This window comes from Mobula birostris, chromosome 4 (genome assembly GCF_030028105.1).
Source record: "Mobula birostris isolate sMobBir1 chromosome 4, sMobBir1.hap1, whole genome shotgun sequence".
NCBI lineage: Eukaryota > Metazoa > Chordata > Chondrichthyes > Myliobatiformes > Myliobatidae > Mobula > Mobula birostris.
In genome coordinates, this window is record NC_092373.1 from 25,314,223 (window position 1) to 25,334,987 (window position 20,765).

Here is a 20,765-nt window from a genome sequence, read left to right on the forward strand (position 1 = left end):
AGCTTGATAGGTTTTGGAGTGGACACGGTATCAAAGGTTACGGGACAAGGCGGGGAGTGGGTCTGAGCAGGAAAAAAAGATCAGCAATGATTGAATGGCGGAGCAGACTCGATAGGCCAAATGGCCTAATTTTGCTCCTATATCTTATAGTCCATGGACTTATTTATAATCACTATTGATAATTTAAGTCAATTAACCAAAAGCAGTTAAAGAAACAACCTGCAATTCAAAGTGCTATTGCATTCCTAGAATACAAGGACACTGTTTACATATGCTATCCAGCTCAAGCAGAAATACGAATCCCAGCATTATATTTGATGAAGAGTTCAGTGGATAGATTTAATTTTCCCAACTCCATCTTCTCTTTGCACACCTACTATTTCTCATTAGTTTTCAGACAGGAGATGGTGTGATACAGAAAGAAAAACTGTTACAATGATTAAAGCTAGCTCAGTTTTCAGAAATGCATGGAAAATGTGCCCACCAGCAGCTTTTACAACCCACCTGTCTTTATCCTCAATTACCATTTCTTCTGTTCCCCCAATGACATTACTTTCATCTACTTGCCTATTACTTTTCCTTTTGTCTCTTCCTTAATAGGAATAGCTTCAACAAGAGTCCAAAATCCTTTCAGACACAATTATTTCCCTCTGGTCACTACTCAGCATCCCAAACAAGCTTAGTTCAGTTTGGAACCCACCCACTTCTCTAAAGAACAGTATTCAAGGACTTGGCAGCTAACCTTGATGAGTATGCCTCAGCTGTCACAGACTATATTTGGAAATACACAGAGGACTATGTGTTTCACAAGACGATCTGGGTATTCCCTAACCGGAAAGCTTGGATGAATTACGAGGTCAAGTCCCTTTTGAAGGCTAGGGCTGCGGCTTTTAGGTCCGGGGATACCAGTCACTACACGGAATCCAGGCGTGAACTCCAGAAAGTCATTAAGGGCGCCAAGAGGCAATATCGAGCCAAGTTGGAAGCCCAGGCTAACCAGAGGGATGCCGGTAGACTATGGCAGGGTCTAAATGAGATCACTGGGCGCAAAGAAAGGGCTGGGAATATCAATAACTGTGGCGCTTCTCTTCCTGATGAACTTAACATATTCTACACAAGATTCAAACAGCAGAGGAGCGTCCCACTCCCTCCAGGTGAACCGGACCTGGTGGCATCAAGATTCGTCATCACCGAGGACGTTAGAAGGGCCTTCCTGAAGATAAATCCAAGGAAGGCAACGGGCCCAGATGGTGTCCCGGGACGGGTTCTCCGGGCCTATGCAAGCGAGCTAGCTGGAGTTGCCTTTAAGAAGGCAACGATAATCCCAGTGCTGAAGAAGAGCAAGGTGACATGCCTGAATGACTATTGACCTGTGACCCTGACATCAATTGCTATGAAGTGCTTCGAGAGATTGGTTATGGCACATATCAACTACAGCCTACCGGTCAACCTCGACGCTTTGCAGTTCACCTACCAGAGCAACACGTCAACAGCAGATGTCATCTCTCTGGCCCTACATTTCTCCTTAGAACACCTGGAGAATAAAGACTCCTTTTCATTGACTACAGCTCTGCCTTTAATACCATCATTCCAAATAAACTGATTCCTAAGCTCCGGAACCTGGGCCTTAGCACTCAGATCTGCAGCTGGATCTTCAGCTTCCTCACAGACAGGACCCAGGCTGTAAAAATAGGGGACAAGCTCTCCTCTACAATCATTCTGAGCACTGCTGCCCCACAAGGCTGTGTACTCAGCCCCCTGCTGTACTCACTGTACACCCATGATTGTGCAGCCAAATTTCCATCAAACTCAATAGACAAGTTTGCTGATGACACAATTGTAGGCCATATCTCGGGTAACTATGAGTTTGAGTACAGAGAGGAAATTAAGAACTTGGTGGCATGGTGCGAAGACAATGACCTATCCCTCAATATCAGCAAGACGAAGGAATGTGCTGTTGACTTCAGAAGGAGTAGCGGACTGCACGACCCAATTTACATCAGTGGTGCGCAAGTGGAACAGGTCAAAAGCTTTAAGTCCCTCGGGGTCAATATCACAAATGACCTGACTTGGTCCAACCAAGCAGAGTCCACTACCAAGAAGGCCCACCAGTGCCTTTACTTCCTGAGAAAATTTGGCCTGTCCCCTAAAACCCTCACTAATTTTTATAGATGCACCATAGAAAGCATTCTTCTAGGGTGCATCACAACCTGGTATGGAAGCTGTCCTGTCAAAGACTGGAAGAAGCTGCAGAAGATCGTGAACACAGCCCAGCACATCACACAAACCAATCTTCCGTCCTTAGACTCACTTCACACCGCACGCTGTCAGAGCACTGCTGCCAGGATAATCAAGGACACAATCCACCCAACCAACACACTTTTCGTCCCTCTTCCCTCCGGGAGAAGGCTCAGATGCTTGAAGACACGTATGGCCAGATTTGGGAACAGCTTCTTTCCAACTGTGATAAGACTGCTGAACGGATCCTGACCGTACCCTCCAAATGTCCGGATCTGCCTCTCGGTTTTTTGCTCTACCTTACTTCCCATTTTCTATTTATGATTTATAATTTAAATTTTTAATATTTACTATCGACTTGTACTCCAGGGAGCGGGAAGCGCAGAATCAAATATCGCTGTGATGATTGTACGTTCTAGTATCAATTGTTTGGCGACAATAAAGTATAAAAATTTAAGAGTTTAGAATACACAAGGGGTGATTGATAAGTTTGTGGCCTAGGGTAGAAAGAGTTAATTTTAGAAAACCTAGCACATTTATTTTTCAACATAGTCCCCTCCCACACACTTAGTTCAGCGGTCATGGAGCATACGGATCCCCTCTTTGTAGAAGTCGGCGTCTTGGACTTCCAGGAAGTGGTCCACAGCAGGGGTGGTTGATAAGCTCGTGGCTCAAGGTAGAAGGAGATGAGTTATTAACTTCAACCTTTCTGCATAATCAGAGTTGAACTGCACGTAAATGTAACGAGAGCTGTATAACTCATCTAAAGTCCACTTGTGCGTTAAATTGACACCATAGGTACGGCGTAGCCGCGTACCCTACGCCGTAGCCTGACGTGCACCTCCCCAAAAATGTAACTACGCGTCACAGCCCGCAACAACTGCGATTGGTCCGCTTGGTAGCATCGCATTTCCTCCTATGCTGCAATAGTTTCCCATTGGGCGACTAAAGGGTAGGGGAGGAACCCTGGCTGCAATGCTTTCCATAAAGCTTTACAGACCTCCGAAATTATGGAGGACCCTGTGCTTGACGCCAGTTTGTAGCTAGCTGCTACAGCCTGTTGACTTCCACCTGAAGCTAAAACTCAAATGGTGATTGCCAGTCTCTGAGTATACTGTGCGTACACTGATGCGAAATAAATGGTTGGAGACGATGAACCAAATCATCAAATCTACCTGCCAACATTCGAAAATATTTGAAATGCATTTCCTCATCCATGTCTCTCAGCAGCTGGACAAGCACAGAAAATTCATCCTCCTTCAGTTTCAGTCACCATTGTTTGAAGTTGGAGTTCCTTCGTGTTGAGTTTCAACACAAAGAAACTCAACACAGTGGCATAGAAACCCCACCACCAACTAGCGTTTTGGCAGTGAATTGCAGAGCAATGCAGACACACCAACGCACAAGTATAAATGCTCACAACGGCATAGCCCACTTGCGTAGGCTACGGCGTAAGCTAGTACACACAAGTATAAATCAGCCTTAAGTGTGTAAATGTAGAAGGGGACTATGTTGAAAAACAAAGGTGCTAGGTTTTCTAAAATTGACTCCTTCTACCTTAGGCCACAAACTTATCAATCACCCCTCGTACATATACCACTCTCACTTTGTCTCCCTCTCTCTGAAGCATTAATAATTACAATCATTGTCTCACAGAAAAGAAATTAGAACTAATAATTAGAAATGCTCAAACTATTGATCTGGAGTGTTGAGTTTTAATGTTGGCTATCAGATTTAATTTCTAATATTTAAATAAAATGTGGAATGAAGTTCCAATGATTACATGATCAACAGCCTACTATAAAGACCCACATGGTTCTGAAAAGTTCGTTAAAGGAAAGAAAATCATCTCCATCGGTACTGATCTGTATCCAGCAAGGTTGACTCTCAACTACACTCTACTTCAGTATCACTAGGGATGACCAGTAAATGTCAACTTTGTCAGCAATTCCAAATTCAAATAGCAACAAAGCACAAGTGGGGGAAAAGAAAGCTTAGCAGCACTTGGCTATAAAATATTGCAGAAATCAGTTGACATTTTTCTCCCCCTTTCATTATCTACTTGTCAACTCATGCTTCTGTTGTTTATAATCATGATGTGCATTTTCTGTTCTCTGAACAGACTTCATTTTCAAAGCAAAAGGTAAAATGTTTACTCCATTCCATGCTTAGGTTTTCAAATTTATTCTCTAGATCAAATAATTTTGATAACTGTGCTGAAATTTTAAAAGAATTAAGCTAGAAAGTAAGTGCAGTATCTGCAGAGTATTTGGTACAATAGATAATCTAACTTCAGTTAACAGCATTTGGACATTACATGGATATCTTAAGGGCATAATAAATACAGGGACAAAAGATCATGAAGCCCCTCACAGCTGCTCAGTTGCTTGTCTTATGAAAATCCCAGCATGCCAATCTGATGAATTTTTGTTATACTCCTCCATTGCAAATATATTGTTCCTTGGGTAGGAAGACCAAGCATGTTCACATAACTTCCTTTGTGATCTCACGAGGACTCTCTCTATTTGGAACAAGACTTAGCTTGAACACATCTTTACCTTTCCTAAAGGTGTGCTGAATCAGTATATTAACTACATGAATGGAGTACAAGGATAAACGAGTCAACCAAACACTAACTCATTTTAATCTCTCAGCATTTTAAAAACTTTTCAGTCTTTGTCTTTTGTCCCAGAGAATGCCATGTTCATGTCCTAACCCGTTCTACTAGCCTGTCTCTTCCCTTGAAACCTTTTTGTATCTTCCTTATAGCCCACACTGCCACCTAGCTTTCTGTATTAGAAATATTACCTTGATTCTTTCATCCAAATGATTGATTTAGATTGAGAAGCTGCGACCCCGAACACTAACACGTGCAGTATGCTGCTGGTCCCAGCCCCCCAAAATCATTGAATGGTTAATAAATAGAAAATGATAGAAATCACTAATTCACAACTCATTTATTAACCCCAAATAACTAGTCCTGCTGAAGGGTTCGGCCCAAAACATCGACTGTACTCTTTTCCTAGATGCCGGCTGGCCTGCCAAGTTCCAACTGCAAAAAAAACAAATTTCATGACACGTCAGTGATAAATCTGATTCTTACCCGAATAGTCACTAGTTATACTGGCAGGAGAATTACCTAAACATTACTACTGCAGCTGGCTACAAGTAGATAGGATTGAACAACATCTAACATTAGACCAGGAAAAGTGCATCATTTATGTATGCCACTGCTGAAGAGATCACGGAGAATACCACAATGATACAAATACACAAAATCAACCCAAAGAAAGAGCAGAATTAGAACAAATGTGTGCTGGCAAACCAGCCCATCTGATCAAAGTTATGGGCACCATCCCATTAATCATGCACTTTCAGACAAAACCATAATAAGCTCAGGAAATAGCTATCCACCATAACAGCAACTCAATTTATGTATCAAACTACACATCTGTTTATTATATGCCCTACAAGAATATTTCACAAAATCATGTCACCTCAGTAATAAATCTCTTAAACCCATAAATATTCAGTGTTCAAAAATGCTTCGTTATTATCTACAACTTCCAGACAATTCTGTATGCAATCACTTAAATCCACAAATTCCTTAAGGACATTGAGCTAGAGTACTACAGCATAGAAGCAGACCCTTCAGCCCATCTAGCCCTTGTCAGACTATTAATCTTCAGAGTACAAGTGCAGGTTGATGGGAACATAGCCCCCCCCCCCCATACCCCTCCTACTCATGTACCTTAACAAATTTCTGTTAAATGTTGAATCCAAATCCACATCCACCACTTCTGCTAGCAGCTCGTTCCACACTCACTACCGAGTCAAATTCCCCCTCATGTACCCCTTAAACATTTGACCTTTCACCCTTAACCCATGACCTCCAGTTCTCATCTCACCCAAACCTCAATGGAAAAAGTCTGCATTTACCCATCTATACCCCTCATAATTTTGTATCTTCATTTTCTATCAGATCTCCCCACAATCCGCCAAGCTAATAAAGTCCTAACCTACTTAACCTTTCCTGACTCAGGTTCTCCAGTCCCGGCAAGTATTTGTACACTTCAAGTTCAAGTAGTCTTGATTGTAACTTTGGATTAATAATTGTTTATTGGTTTCAAGGTTTGCTATCCAAAAATACTTAATAATTTAATGAAGGATCAATTTATTCACCCAAAGTTGAACTTCCATGACAAAGGTAACACACAATATTGTCCACCTCGCATGCTACATTGCCACCAAATCAGATAGCCCAGTCCATGGAGGTCAGTATTTAGCTATCCAAGTACAGGAATTAAACACAAACAAGAGGAATTCTGCAGATGCTGGAAATTCAAGCAACACACAACTCTTCCTTCAGTTAGTCCTGACAAAGGGTCTTGGCCTGAAACGTCGATTGTACCTCTTCCTAGAGATGCTGCCTGGCCTGCTGCGTTCACCAGCAACTTTGATGTGTGTTACAGGAATCAAAAGCCAGTTAGCGTAGTTAAATAGCTAATCAAATATTGGCCCATACACCAAGGGAACAAGAATAAAGCTTTCTTCAATCACACTGGATTACCAAATTCAGTTCAGACCCATTCAAACACAACTCAGGGCTAAGACAGATAAATTATGATGCATTACATATCATAGATTGACAGTCCTTTGAATGAACAAAATTATGTAGTGATCCAAATGAAACTTTTAGATTATAACAAGATTTAAATCATAGTTAAATGGACACGAAGTTATCATGTGTGATGGGGGGGTAGTGGAAGGAGAAAAGGCTATACAGCTCCAGATAAATATCAGAAAGCCACTAAAAGTATCAGAAATATGTAATATTCTTTCCCAACAAACTATTGTGACTGCCATACTTAAAATTTAAAAAGCAATACTAATGGACATATTCAACACATACAGTATTTCTAATACCTCTCTCCCTTTTCTTGATACGTCCCCATCTCTGGAGACAAAATGTCAGCTGACATCTTTTATAAACCTACTGATGCCCATGGCTATCTTGACCATGCCTCCTCTCACCCCATCTTCTGTAAAAATGTTATTCCTTTCTCTCAGTTTCTTCACCTCTGCCACATCTGTTCCCAGGATGTGGTTTTTCTTTGCAGGCCATCAGTGATGTCCTCTTTCTTCAAAGGACGGGGTTTCCCTTCCTTTACCACTGACGCTGCCCTCACCCATATTTCCTCCATTTCCCAAACATCCACCCTCAAATGTTCCTGCCACCATAACAGTGACAGAGTTCCTCTTGTCCCTACCTACTACCCCATGAGCCTCTGCATCCAACACAGCACTGTCCGCAACCTTTGCTATCTCCAAAGCGATACTACTACAAAACATCTCTTTACCTCCTCTCCTCTCTCTGCTGCAATCACTCCCTCTGTAATTCCCTTGTCCATCCATTCCGCCCCATATTCCCAGAGGCGGGAGGAGAGAGAGCAGTGCACCGCGCGCGCGCAACCCTGCGGTGAAAATGATATCGTATCCGTTAAATAGGGGCCGTGGACAATTCTGACTTGATGGAGACGGACGTGAAAGCACAGAGGAACATCTGGAGAAATTTCTGAAACACAAGTTTGCTGCTGTTGTTACTGCGCGATATAGAATCTTCCGGAGGGAAGGGCTCAAGATCCCCGGCTTTGCCTGCTGTTGGCGACCAAGATTGAGGTCCAATCATTCGGATAGAGATGGTGCTCAGTACTCGGTATGGGACAGCTGATCGGAGGCTCGAAGTTTTCAGACGACTCAGAGTCAGACTGTGGTCAGGCAGGGAGAGTTTTTCTTCCTTCTCCCGTCTGTGAGAGATGTGGGACATTTGAGAGACTTTGAACTTTTTACTGTGCCATGGACTGTTCTTCATCGGGTTATGGTATTGTTGCACTGTTGTAACTATATGTTATAATTATGTGGTTTTGTTAGTTTTTCCAGTCTTGGTCTGTCCTGTGCTTTGTGATATGACACCGGAGTAAATATTCTATTATTTCTTAATGCATGCATTACTAAATGACAATAAAAGAGGACTGCGTGTCTTCATAATCTAATCTAATCTAATAATCTCCCTCCTGGCACCTATGCCTGCAAGCAGCCACAGTGCTACACCTGCTCATTCACCTCCTTTCTCATCTCCATTCAGGGCCCCAAACAGTCCTTCCAGGTGAGGCAACACTTCACCTGCAAACGTTTCGATCCGTCACCCTTCATCATGACTGGAGAGGCCTGAACATCGGCACAAACATCAATTTATCCGGAAATTTCTACCACCTCTCCCTTCTCTCTCTTACTATTCTGGTTACTCTCCCTCCCCTCACCTGCCCATCACCTCCTCTAGTGCCCTCCTTCCCTTTCTCATCAGATGCTTTCTTCAGTCCTTTAGTTTTTCCTTCCATCTTATTTCATCCACACCCCTCCCCTCACACTTTCCCCTCATTTGGCTTCATCTATCACCATTCTTCACCTGCTAGCTTCTACTTCTTGCCGTTCTCTATTTTCTTATACAGGCTTCGTTCCCCCTTCCTTTCCAGGCCTGATGAGGTGTCTCAGGCCCAAATGTTGACTGCTTATTCTGCTCTATTGATTCATGAGAGTTCTTCCTCATGGTGTTCAATTACAGCTTGCATTAAATATAGTTGACAATCTTGCACAGCTTTTCTTCCATTTGTTTCAAATCATCCATCATTGTCCCTGTACCTAAGAAAACCACAATAGCATGCCTGAACGATTGGCACCCTGTTGCACTCACCTCAATTACAAGGAAATGCTTTGAGAGGCTGGTTAAAGACTACACCTGCAGCATGCTACCACCTACATTATGCCACAGCCTCAGCACTATACACCATCCTCACTCACCTGGAGAAGAGGGATGCATACAGCAGAATGTTGATGGACTGCAGTTCAGCATTCAATGCCATAATTCCCTCCAGACTTAACAGGAAACTCAGAGACCACAGCCTGCACCCCACATTGTGCAGCTGGATCCTAGACTTCCTATCAGATTGCCGACAGGTGGCAAGGATGGGCTGCCTCACCTCAGCCCTTCTGACCCTCAACACAGGTGCTCCCCCAGGGATGTGTTCTGAGTCCCCCTTCTCTACTTCTTTACACCCATGACTGTACTGCATACACAGCTCCAATTTGCTGATCAAATTGCAGATGACACGGCTTTGATTGGCCTTATTTCTAGTGGTAATGAGATAGCCTACAGAGGAGAGGTTGACACACTGAAACAGTGGTGACAGGATAACAACCTCTCTCTCTCAATGTCTGAAAAATAAAAGAACTGATTGTGGACTACAGGAGGAATAGAGACAGGCTTGGCCCGATCAACATCAATGGGTCTGCAGTTGAAAGGGTGAGTAGTTTCAAGTTCCTTGGTACATATACACATCACCGATGATCTCACCTGGCTTTGTGGCAAAAAAAAAGCACAAGCGTCTCCTCCACCTCAGGAACCGGAAGTTTGGTATGGGGCCCCCCAAATACTTAAGACCTTCTACAGGGGCACAATTGAGAGTATACTGACTGGCTGTATCACCACCTGATATGGGAACTGCACCAACCTTGATCGCTGGGCACTGCAGTCAATGGCATGGACAGCCCAGCGTATCTGTGGATATGAACTTCCCCCCTTTGAGGACATTTATAGCAGCAGGTGCAGAAAGGCCTGGAAGTCATTGGGGACACCAGTCACCCCAACCATAAACTGTTTCAGCTGCTTCGGTCTGGCAAATGCTATCGCAGCATTACAGCCAGGACCAACAGACTCCAGGACAGCTTCTTCCACCAGGCCAGACTGATTAATTCACGCTGATACAATTGTATTTCTATGCTATATTGACTGTCTTGGTGTACATACTATTTATTACAAACTATAAATTGCACATTTAGACGGAGACATAGCGGAAAGATTTTTACTCATGTATGTGAGGGATGTAAGAAATAAAGTCAATTCTAAAAGTTAGCTCCACCACAAAATGCCCGACTTGTTCTTTGATCTGCCTGAATTATTACACACAGTTTTTTCCCCAACTGATACCGTGAATCTCCATTACATATTATAAACAGTGCAATTCACACTTTGAAATGGAGCTCAAATTTTTCCAGAGTTTGCATGTTGGAAAAATATCCTTGTTAACAAACAGGGTGTTTTGCTGTGACACCTTAGATAAAGTTTGATGAATATATAAAAAACATTCAATGAGTATAATGATTTACTTGCCTTCAAAATCCAACGGCAGTATTTTTCTCTGCAAAGTTGCTTTACCAATACAGTCACATTCTTGCAACAAGAATTCCCTTGAAACAACTTGCAATTCTGAACCACTTAGTAAAGTTCACTAACATATTAAAAATGCTTCAGTTAGCTGGATTACCATTTTCACAAATCATTAAATGACGTGGATGCAGCAGATCTCAATCCTGGAAAGAAATAGGTGAGTCATTTTCTTAACAGGTAAAAGTCTATTCCTCAACTTCTCGCTTGTGGCCTCCTACACTGTAGTAATGAATCAAACTAACTTATCGTGTCAGGGCATGCTGCAGTTTGATATCCAGTTTTACAACCTCAGGTAACTCTCTTGCTGTCTCTATCAGAACTGATCAATCCATCTGTAATATGTCTTTGTTTTCCTCTCCATGACCTACGGAGCACACCCTACAACTCTGCAATCTTCAAATTTTATATTCTTTTATGTTCATTCTTTCTCTTCCTAGACACTGTTTTCACCACCACATTCTCCCCCCACACAGCCTAATCATCCATTGAAAAGAAGAGCCTAATTTACAGCTTACCCTCTCTGCAACGTATATTAACTTCCTTTTTTAAAAAAAAAAATTCTGATAAAGGATCTTTAACGAGAAACATTGCTTAATCTGGTCAGTGCTGAGCCAGCGTCTGAAGTTCCAGCCTCTGCAGTTTTTTTATAAATTTACCAAACAACATCCTTCAATTTCTAAATGAATATGTTTGACATATGAAATCAACACAAATTCTAAGATAATACTGGCAGTACAATTTTCAATAGCTGGCTTCCAATATTACTCAAAAGAAAATAATCACAGACAAATCAGGACTACCCTAGAACAGTTCACAATTTTTCTGGGGCAATTTTACCACAGTAAAGCCCAAGTCCACAAGAACCATTTGATTTGCATTAATAGCAGTTGATATTCAAGTTCTTCAGCATAAAAAGCTTGGATGTCACCTGCTCAATTTTTCTAATGCAAATTACTTCACCCCTTATTCCTGTAACACATGCATCCTCAAAATACTGTTTTTCATGCAATACTGATGACATGAGCAAACAAAGCTCTATTCAACCATTTTATCTGCTGCATTGTAAAGTTCCGGATGCTTTTGAATTATTCATGCCAATGGCTAAGATCACTTGCAAGAAGTCTTATATTTTTGAACAATGATTATTTAAATTTAACAGACAGCTAATAAATGTTATAACCATTTTCTAACTGACATGCAGAGAAAACACAAAAATGATTAAAATATATCACCTTCAAATTCCAAAACATACTATATAGTATACATCATCTCACACTTCACTCTTTGCTGATGACACCATTGTTATGGGCCGAATCAAAGATGATGATGAATCAGCATATATACAGAAGAGGACTGAAAATCTGGCTGACTGGTGTCATAACAACTACGTCTCACTCAATGTCAACAAGACCAAGGAACAATTACAGACTTCAGTAAAGGGAAACCTGAGGTTCATGAGCCAGTCCCCATCAGAGAAACCGAGGTGGAGAGATTTGGCAACTTTAAATTCCAAGGTGTTACTATTTCAGAGGATCTGTCCTTGACCCATCACACAAGTGCAATTGCAAACAGCACTGCCCTTTACCTCCTTAGGAGACTACAGAGATTCGGCATGACATCTAAAACTTTGACAAACTTCTATAGATGTATGGTGGAAAGTATACTGACTGGCTGTATTACAGCCTGGTTTGGAAACACCAATGCCTCAATGTAAAATCCTACAAAAGGTATTAGCTTCAGCCCAGTACACACTGGGTAAAACCCTCCCAACCACTGAGCACATCTACACAAAATGCTGTCATATGAAAGCAGTACCCATCATCAGAGATCCCCACCACCCAGGTCTCGTTCTCTTCTCGCTGTTGCCATCAGGTAGAAGGTACAAGAGCCTCAAGATTTGCACCACCAAGTTCAAGAACAGTTACTACCATCAGGCTCTTGAATAAAAAGGGATAACTACACTCACTTGTCCCTTTATTGAAATGTTCCTACAACCAGGGATCTCCCTTTAAAGACTATGTCGTGTTATTTATTGCTATTTATTTATATTTGCATTTGCAGTTAGTTGTCTTCTGCTCTCTGATCTTATTTGATCCTTTTATAGTTACTATTCTATAGATTTGCTGAGTATGTCCACAGGAAAATAAATCTCAGAGTTGTATATGGTGACATATGTACTTTGAAAATAAAATTTCCTTTGAACCACCCTTCACTCTGACAGTGCTGAGTGTGGAATGAACTGCCAGCAGCAAAGTTCAGCACAGACTAGATGGGCCAAAGGGCCTGCTTCTGTGCTGCAGTGTTCTATGCCTCTACATAAGCAATTTTCATCCTTTCTTCTTACAACCATCCTTTCATTTACGAATCTTATGCTCAAGACAAATTTACGCATCCAATTCACCATGTTCTCTCAGCCAAAGACGTGCATGTCTTGAGTATCGACAGATCTTAAATGAGCACTCTTACATCGATAAAGATTTGGAGAGGTGCAGATAAAATGGGGATGCACATGACATCTCAAGCTGTTCAAACCTCTAGCTATTAGCAGGGCATGATGAACAAGTACAGCGGAGGAAAAATTTCAAACCAGGCAATTCCCCTTTGATGGAAGAAAAGCTCAAAAATTCTTATTTCATGAAAATTGTGATAAATTAATACATACTGTTCTTCAGTCACTGTCAATTTAAAATTGCCATAAAGAAACAGAGGACAGGGGTTAGAAGTTCCTTAATACGGAGATATGACCCTGTAAATAACAGTGCATACTTTCAAGAAAGCATAGTTAATCATTCAGATAGCTTTGGGAACTGTTCTTGGCAATGAGAGCAGAACTGGGTGTTTTTAAACAAAGTGATAGATTCAAGGTGGCAAGTTGATCTTGCACTATGTACACTGCAGAGAAAGGGGGGTGGGGGGAATTCATTTTACACAGAGAAAATGCAAAATGCTGGAGAACTCAGCAGGTCAGACAGCGTCCATGGAAGTGAACACAAATAGTTGATGTTCGGGCTGAGACCCTTCAAGACTGGCAAGGGGAAAGACAACAGAATAAACTGATTTTATATAGTTTTCCTCCAGAAAGGCCTCAAAATTTTAGATATAGGGACTCTGATAACCAAAAAAAAACAACATACTTAGCAAGTCAGACTACACCTACGGGAAGAGTAACAGTCAACCCTTATCTGTTATGATAACTCTTGCACAGGACCACTGATTAAAGAGTTAAACCAGGTCAGAGGGAGATAAAGACCTGGGCAGAAGGAGTGACCTCAGCATTGCAAGACTGTTTTGAAAACACAGACTGGAATACGTTCAGGGAGGTGACTACCTACAACCATCACATCAACAAATATGTGAGATCTGTGATTGGCTACACAGAGAAATGCAAGGAGGACGTCATTGTTATTAAACACACCTACTGAGGGAAAATCAGAAGCCACAGCTGACAGAAGTCCAGCCACAGCTGAGATCGGGATTCTGCCTTAAGACAGCTCTCAGTTCAGCAACAGCTGCTTTGCTGCGCCATCAGAAAAGCAAAACAGGATTATACACAGAAAATCTACAGCCATTTCTGTGATACCAGAGATATGAGATACATGTGGCAGAGCATTCAGACCATAGCAGATTACAAGTCCACCCTGCACATCAATGAAAACAACACTTCTCTTCCTCATTGGCTGCACGTCTTTACGCTGTATTTTGCTGCCTGGAATGATGTGCCAGACTCCTGACTGCCCATAGCTGATGTGAGGAAAATGCTAACCAAGGTCAACCAACGTAAAATTGCAGAACCTGATAATGTACCTGGTTGGGTGCTGAAGAGCACTTCAGCACAGTTAACAGAATCTTCTCTGGAACAGTCTACTGTCCCCTCGGGCTTCAAGGTGGCCACCATCATCCTGGTGCTCAAGACAGTGACAGTAGCCTGCCTTAATGACTACCATCCATGGCACTGACCTCAACAAAAATGTAGTGCTTTGAAATTACAGATCATACTAAATCCCACCTGCCTGCTACCATTTCCAAATCGACGATCACTCAAATGACGCCACTGAAGATGTCATAGTCTGTGCCCTTCACTCCATCCTGCCCCAGCTGGAAAATGTCAGGATGATGTTTACAGACTTCAGTTTGATATTTAATACAATCACCCTTCAGAAGCTAATGGATAAACTCTTCATGGGACCTCAACACCTCTCTCTGCAAGTGCATCCTGGACTTCTTGACAGAAAGGCCACAGTCAGTCCATGTTGGCAGAAACATTTCTAGCTCCATCACACTGAGCACCAGGGCTGCGTGCTCAGCCTGCTGCTGTTTACGCTGCTGATGCGCGATCCAGTTGAAACCAAATTATGAAGTTCAAAGGTGACACGAACAAAGGTTGGCCTCATCAACAATAATGAGATGGCATACAGAGAAGAGACTGAACCAAAAAGATGATTCTGGAACTTAGGAAGGTGCAGACTGGCCACTCCTCACTACACAAACACGGCTCACCCATGAAGAGATTTGGGAGCACACAAAGCAGGATCTCTTCTGGCCCCTCAACACCACCTCTTGGGTCAAGAAAGCACAGTAGCATCTCCACTTCCTGAGGAGGTTAAAGCAAGTGAGGCTCACCACATCCCTCCCACCCATACGAGCCAATTTTTGCAGGAGCACCATCAAGTGTCTAGAACAGCTGCATCACCTTCTGGTACAGGAATTTTAAGGCATCTGACCGCAAGTCCCTTTAAAAGGATTGCAAGCACTGCTTAGAGGATTATGGGCTCCCTCTTCCACAAGGCACTTAACATTGTCATTGATCCCTCCCATCCATCCAACAATCTCTTTGACACCCTACCATCAGAAAGGAGGTACCACAGCATTAGGACAAGAACTGCAAGGAGGAGAAACAGCTTCTTCCCCCAGGCCAAAACACTATCCAACTCCCTACCACCACCCAGGTCTCATCAAGCATGAAGCACCAGTACCGTTATCTTTTTAAGCTTGTATTGTAACTATGCCTTATTATTTGTTAATTGACTAGTGGTAATATTACTTAATGCGTTACACGCTTATTGTATTGTACATCTTGGTCCGAGGGAACATTGTTTCATTTGGAGGTCTCCATGCGTACAGTTGAATGTCTATAAACCTGAACTGGAAAACATTACAGCTAAGTTATCCACAATAGCACACAGAAAATGCAGGAGGGACTCAGCTGGTCTGATGACATCTATGGAAATGAATAAAGAGTTGCCATTTCAGGCAGCTGCCCTTCTTTAAGACTCGCCCACTGCAAGTTTCCAAAAACATAGCCAGACACCTGCTGCATTAAGTGAAGCCTGTTTAGGAATAAATATTGACCAGGATTCTTCACAACAATTTTATTGCTCTTTGCCAAAGTAGTGCCATAGATTCTCTAACATCAAAGTGGACAGCTGAGATATCGAATTAAACCTGTCATCTGAAAGACCACCTCAACAACCTCTCAGTACTTGGAATGTCATCTTAGATTAGCTTTACGTGGCACCTGAAGTAGCTATTAGTCAGTTACATCCTAACCTGCTTAATATGTATTCTAGTTTACTATCAATAAAAAATTCCAATGAGCAAGATGTCATTATGAAAATTTCAGTCCAGATAAACACTGACTGATTTTGGTAAAGCACCTCATATGGAAATCCCAGTAGATGTGGCACATCATCTTCATCTCCAATTGCACGATTAACATGCTACCTTCAGTTTCTCAGGAGTAATCAGAAAGTAGGCATTTAGGCCCTATATCTCAGAAAGGATGTGTTGTCATTGGAGAGAGCCTAGAGGAGGTTCACAAGGACAATGCTGGGAACACAGGGGTTAACATATGAGGAGCATTTGGCAGTTTTGGGCCTGCACACACTGGAATTTAGAAGAATATGAAACCTACTGAATACTGAAAGGACTAGATAAGATGGATATGGATGTTTCCTGTGATGGGAGTATCCAAAATTAGAGGGCACAGCCTCAAAACTGAAGGGTGACCTTTTAGAACAGAGGTAAGGAGGAATTTTCTTTTAAAACCAGAGAGTAGTGAAACTGTGGAATGCTCTGCCACAGGCTGCAGTGGAGGCCAAGTGTGTGGGTATTTTTAAGGCGGAAGTTGATTGTTTCCTGATCGTTCAGGGCAAAGGATATGGGGAGACCTGAAATGATAGGAGAAGACAGGAGGGGAAGGGATGGAGCAAAGAGCTGGAAAGTTGATAGGCAAAAGGGATACGAGGCTGGAGAAGGAAGAGGATCATGGGATGGGAGGCCTAGAGAGAAAGAAAGGGGGAGGGAAGCCCAGAGGATGGGCAAGGAGTATAGTGAGAGGGTCAGAGGTAGAAAAAGAGAAAAAAATAATAATAATAAATAAATAACGGATGGGGTACGAGGGGGAGGTGGGGCCTTAGCGGAAGTTAGAGAAATCAATGTTCATGCCAACCGGTTGGAGGCTACCCAGACAGAATACAAGGTGTTGTTCCTCCAACCTGAGAGTGGCTTCATCTTGACAGTAGAGGAGGCCGTGGATAGACATACCAGAATGGGAATGGGACATGGAATTAAAATGTGTGGCCACTGGGAGATCCAATATGTCAATCCATGGCCTCCTCTACTGTCAAGATGAAGCCACACTCCGGTTGGAGGAACAACACCTTGTATTCCGTCTGGGTAGCCTCCAACCAGATGGCATGAACACTGACTTCTCTAACTTCCATTAATGCCTCACCTCCCTTTCGTACCCTATCCGTTATTTATTTGTTATTCTTTCCGCTTTTTTCTCCCTCTGTCCCTCTCACTATACTCCTTGCCCATCCTTTGGGCTTCCCCTCCCCCTTTCTTTCTCCCTAGGCCTCGCGTCCCATGATCCTCTCCCTTCTCCAGCCTCGTATCCCTTTTGCCAATCAACTTCCAGCTCTTAGCTCCATCCCTTCCCCTCCTGTCTTCTCCTATCATTTCAGATCTCCCCCTCCCACTTTCAAATCTCTTACTATCTCTTCTTTCATTTAGTCCTGACGAAGGGTCTCAGCCCAAAACGTCGACTGTACCTCTTCCTAGAGCTGCTGCCTGGCCTTCTGCGTTCACCAGCATTTTTTGTGTGTTGCTTGAAATTTCAGCATCTGCAGATTTCCTCATGTTTGCATCCAAGGATATGGCGAGAAGGCAGGTGTATAGAGTTGAGTAGAATCCGGGATTAGCCAAGGTAGAATGGCAGAGCAGACTCAATGAGCTAAATGGTCTAACTCTGCTCCTGTGTCTTATGGTGTTATGTTACTGATGAGACTAACCAGACTGCTGGAATTTGCATGAGAAAAATCAGGCGTATGATGAATCTCAAAACGTACCCAGTTCTTACAGCAGTAAGCTAATGAATAAATGAAACGTTGCTCACGAGGAATGTAAATTGATAGTGAACCAAAAGGCCAAACTTATCAAAACAAGACAGCAGTTCTTATTAAATATGTATTTATCTGCCCTACCATGTAATATTTTCAGGCAAGATGTTTTTCACAATACATTATATCAATCTTTGTGTATACAAGGGCCAAATTAGCCCATCACTTGCCACTAGAACTACAGACACTGTCTACATCTGTAAAACTCATAGCAAAATAATAGGAGCGTCACTGTCTTTAGAAAGATAAAACAATCAACTATAAATTCATTAGCTGCAGACATTTTCAAATACCAAGCAATATATAAAATTCTGCATCTCCCCAGATGACATTATTTTAAAAATAAATCCAAGTGCCAAGCTGATTTTCACATGCACCAAAGCACCAGTAATGACAAAAAATAGGCTCTTGTATGTTCGAAAGCAAAGTGCATCAGTACAAACCCTTAGTCTAAATGCTGTAGAGACCAAACTTTTCTTCTGTTGCTGCTTCAAAGCTTTACAAAATTGTTCTCCACTGCATAAATGCAATAGTATCAAAGTTGAATTTTTAACACTACTTGTCCAGTTAGATATCAGATGATACAGATATGCCCAGGATGAAAGAATTCAAGAACTGTAAACATCAATGCATGAAGGTTAAGAACCTCAGCGATTCAGAAGCCACCAATTATTCTACTGAAGGCAAGAAACAGAATCACAAAGCATTCAAAAGGAAAATAAGAAACACTCATGAAATATTGGTAACATTCAAATAGTTCCAAATGTGTCCAAAAAGCAATTCAACCTCAAGATTAATCTTGCCAATTTATATCAGTCAAATGTAACTGTTACAAATAACCAAAGATAACCCATAATGCTAAACTATTGGAATTTAACAGACATGAGATAATAACCTCCATTACTCAATTTGTCAGTGAACCATATCTAATAATGTTGGACACAATTGGCAAGTCATGCACTAAAACTACAGTCTGAGAACTACTCATCTCCCCCTTCAATTTTGAAGTTTCGATTAAAAGTAATCTGTATAATTACAGGCAATATAACCCACTTTGAACTAGAGCAGTACAATCAGTCATTCCATAGAGATTTGTAATCATTATACAGAGGCAAAATTCTGGAAAGCTTGATTACATCAACAGGCATATATGGTCTCTAAGTATTATCAAAAGAAGATTTTAATTTAATTGTTCAACAATCAGTGGTTTTGCCTTCACATGGTTAGTCACAAGGACTGAAATTCCTTTCCTAAATTTCTCCAGCTCCCTGCCTGTCCTTAAAAATTGACTTCTTGTACAAGATAATGATTACCAATCCTAACATCTGGTTACACAAAAGACTGCATGTGGTCAAATCTGGATTATCAACCTGCTTAAGGAATTCAGTGGGGCTATGGCAGGAAAAGAATGCTCACCATTTTGGTCACAACATTGACCATTCCTTGCCACACCACCATTGCTGCTCAATCTGCTGACTTCCTCCAGAAAACTGTTCATTGCTCAGATAGCTGCTTCCTTACTTTGGTGTCAAACTTTGATTGCAAGTACACCTGTGATGTAGCATTGGACAGTTGACTATGGTTCAGGTACTACAAATATTATAGAAAGTGTAAATCAAATCACCAAACGTTTTAATCAAGAGCTAGAACAGTTCAGAACTCAATAATTAAGAGTAACACACACAAAATGCTGAAGGAACTCACACTTCTAAAGGGTCTCAGCCCAAAACATCTACTGTTCACACTTTTCTATAGATGTTGCCTTACCAGCTCAGTCCCTCCAGCATTGTGTGTGTGTTGCTTGGACTTACAGCATCTGCAATTTTTTGTGTTTGTCATTAATCACAAGCTAACTTTTAAAATAAATATAGAAGCCATTTTCCATCTACCTGATGCAAATAGTTTCTTAAAATTAAAAGATTGTATTGAAAAGCTTTTAAAGCATACTTGTTAAAGCCCTTACAACTCCAAAATATTGAGCTTTTGGAATGGTCACGATATGGGTGAAATTAACAGAAAAGGGCAGTCTTAAGCATTAGTCATATTTCATATTAAGTTTTCCAAACAAGCCAGGAAAAGTTATGACAAGCTATTTATGCTCAAAATCTTCTGACATTTTATGAATGGAAGATTTAAATAAATCACTAAACAAAACTCCAGTCCCCAGTGTCTGACATTAAGTGGCATTAACTACAATTCTGAAGTTTATGAATAAATGTAGAATTAGTTTACATTTTGGCACCCGGCTGGACGGCAAGTTGCTTGGAAAACATTAAGGGTTAATGATTCATTTGTAGTAACACTCAAGTGCTTATTAGGAACACATGCTACCGACAGATTGGGGTACCCACACAGGATATAACTGAAAGATTTTCGCAAAAAGCACTTAACCTACACTGAATGACATTCACCAAGTACCTTGGCGATAAATTTTATTTCAGTGCATTTGCAAATAAACCTCATGAAAATTATGATCTTTTACAATTAATATAAAACAAAAAGCTTAGAAAGCTACTAAATTTAGTCTCAAAACTAGAAGGTACACTCTAAGGGACTTACAATGAGTTAACAGCTTAAGTTGTAATAGGAGTCTGAAGGATTGAAAAAAATTATAACAATGACTTCAAAACTGAAGTAAAAAGCCGATACATACACTAGAAAATATTATGTATCAAAAGACCCAGTACTCTTTTTGGAGAATACTTTTTAAAAAAACTATATAGCTTCAACTAATCCCAAAGGTTAACAAATCGCAATGACCTGAGTGTTCATCAGCATAAAAACTATAAATTAACAAGGCGGTTTAGATTTCTACAAGTTTAACACTTCAATTATTATGTTTA

General features: G+C 41.4%; 1 protein-coding gene across 2 annotated transcripts in view; it reads right to left on the minus strand.

Moving 5' to 3' along the window:
- dipk2ab (divergent protein kinase domain 2Ab) overlaps positions 1-20,765 on the minus strand; it is a 221,226-nt gene that overhangs the window by 198,995 nt on the left and 1,466 nt on the right. The gene's annotated exons all lie outside the window — the stretch shown is intronic.